The sequence below is a fragment of the Schistocerca serialis genome, unplaced genomic scaffold (genome assembly GCF_023864345.2).
Source record: "Schistocerca serialis cubense isolate TAMUIC-IGC-003099 unplaced genomic scaffold, iqSchSeri2.2 HiC_scaffold_314, whole genome shotgun sequence".
NCBI lineage: Eukaryota > Metazoa > Arthropoda > Insecta > Orthoptera > Acrididae > Schistocerca > Schistocerca serialis.
The window spans coordinates 1-2,500 of record NW_026047883.1 but is presented as its reverse complement, the minus strand read 5'-3'; the positions used below and the strand labels follow the sequence as shown (position 1 = coordinate 2,500).

At 54.6% G+C, this 2,500-nt stretch overlaps 2 non-coding genes across 2 annotated transcripts; both read right to left on the bottom strand.

Annotated features, from left to right (window-relative positions):
* Positions 1 to 176: 176 nt before the first annotated feature.
* LOC126444922 (5.8S ribosomal RNA) lies at positions 177 to 331 on the bottom strand. Its single transcript, XR_007582843.1, has one exon. It is a non-coding gene; the product is annotated as a 5.8S ribosomal RNA (ribosomal RNA).
* A 353-nt stretch (positions 332 to 684) lies between these two features.
* Positions 685 to 2,500, bottom strand: LOC126444929 (small subunit ribosomal RNA; the record flags this gene model as incomplete). Its single annotated transcript, XR_007582850.1, has 1 exon — positions 685 to 2,500. It is a non-coding gene; the product is annotated as a small subunit ribosomal RNA (ribosomal RNA).

Below are 2,500 nucleotides of genomic sequence, written 5' to 3'. Positions count from 1 at the left end.
TCGCACGCCACACCGCCAGCCGGCTGTGCACGCTACCGAGTAAGTACCGGTATGCGAACCGCCAGGCGACGGGCGCGCATCGCACGTTTAAGGAGACGCGGCCGGCCCCACAGGCGGCCACGACACTCCCAGGTCTGCGAAGCGGGGCAAACGCCGCGCGCTTCAGTATACGTAGCCGACCCTCAGCCAGACGTGGCCCGGGAACGGAATCCATGGACCGCAATGTGCGTTCGAAACGTCGATGTTCATGTGTCCTGCAGTTCACATGTCGACGCGCAATTTGCTGCGTTCTTCATCGACCCACGAGCCGAGTGATCCACCGTCCTGGGTGATCTTTTCATAGTTTCCACCATCTCTTTCGAGACAGTTGCATAGGCGGGACTGAGGCGTGTGGCGGCCCTGTTCCAGCGTTCAGTGTCCAACGGCCTCACGGCCGATGGGCGTCGTACGGCTCCACACCGGAGCGGACAGGCAGTCGGGCGAAAGTCATTCAAAACCGGCGCCAGGCGCCAGGTGCCGCAGGCCAGCCGCTCCAGCGCTTCAGCGCTCGTACCACACAACATTGCCGTTAGTTTTGAGACGAACGCGTGGTTCCGCACGCGGCGCACGGCTACTGCGAGCCGTACAGGTAGCTGCGTGTTGCGCGACACGACACGCACATCGAAAGACATGCAGTCTAGTCGGTAATGATCCTTCCGCAGGTTCACCTACGGAAACCTTGTTACGACTTTTACTTCCTCTAAATGATCAAGTTTGGTCATCTTTCCGGTAGCATCGGCAACGACAGAGTCAATGCCGCGTACCAGTCCGAAGACCTCACTAAATCATTCAATCGGTAGTAGCGACGGGCGGTGTGTACAAAGGGCAGGGACGTAATCAACGCGAGCTTATGACTCGCGCTTACTGGGAATTCCTCGTTCATGGGGAACAATTGCAAGCCCCAATCCCTAGCACGAAGGAGGTTCAGCGGGTTACCCCGACCTTTCGGCCTAGGAAGACACGCTGATTCCTTCAGTGTAGCGCGCGTGCGGCCCAGAACATCTAAGGGCATCACAGACCTGTTATTGCTCAATCTCGTGCGGCTAGAAGCCGCCTGTCCCTCTAGAGAAAAAGTAATCGCTGACAGCACGAAGGATGTCACGCGACTAGTTAGCAGGCTAGAGTCTCGTTCGTTATCGGAATTAACCAGACAAATCGCTCCACCAACTAAGAACGGCCATGCACCACCACCCACCGAATCAAGAAAGAGCTATCAATCTGTCAATCCTTCCGGTGTCCGGGCCTGGTGAGGTTTCCCGTGTTGAGTCAAATTAAGCCGCAGGCTCCACTCCTGGTGGTGCCCTTCCGTCAATTCCTTTAAGTTTCAGCTTTGCAACCATACTTCCCCCGGAACCCAAAAGCTTTGGTTTCCCGGAGGCTGCCCGCCGAGTCATCGGAGGAACTGCGGCGGATCGCTGGCTGGCATCGTTTATGGTTAGAACTAGGGCGGTATCTGATCGCCTTCGAACCTCTAACTTTCGTTCTTGATTAATGAAAACATACTTGGCAAATGCTTTCGCTTCTGTTCGTCTTGCGACGATCCAAGAATTTCACCTCTAACGTCGCAATACGAATGCCCCCGCCTGTCCCTATTAATCATTACCTCGGGTTCCGAAAACCAACAAAATAGAACCGAGGTCCTATTCCATTATTCCATGCACACAGTATTCAGGCGGGCTTGCCTGCTTTAAGCACTCTAATTTGTTCAAAGTAAACGTGCCGGCCCACCGAGACACTCAATAAAGAGCACCCTGGTAGGATTTCAACGGGGTCCGCCTCGGGACGCACGAGCACGCACGAGGCGGTCGCACGCCTTCGGCTCGCCCCACCGGCAGGACGTCCCACGATACATGCCAGTTAAACACCGACGGGCGGTGAACCAACAGCGTGGGACACAAATCCAACTACGAGCTTTTTAACCGCAACAACTTTAATATACGCTATTGGAGCTGGAATTACCGCGGCTGCTGGCACCAGACTTGCCCTCCAATAGATACTCGTTAAAGGATTTAAAGTGTACTCATTCCGATTACGGGGCCTCGGATGAGTCCCGTATCGTTATTTTTCGTCACTACCTCCCCGTGCCGGGAGTGGGTAATTTGCGCGCCTGCTGCCTTCCTTGGATGTGGTAGCCGTTTCTCAGGCTCCCTCTCCGGAATCGAACCCTGATTCCCCGTTACCCGTTACAACCATGGTAGGCGCAGAACCTACCATCGACAGTTGATAAGGCAGACATTTGAAAGATGCGTCGCCGGTACGAGGACCGTGCGATCAGCCCAAAGTTATTCAGAGTCACCAAGGCAAACGGACCGGACGAGCCGACCGATTGGTTTTGATCTAATAAAAGCGTCCCTTCCATCTCTGGTCGGGACTCTGTTTGCATGTATTAGCTCTAGAATTACCACAGTTATCCAAGTAACGTGGGTACGATCTAAGGAACCATAACTGATTTAATGAGCCA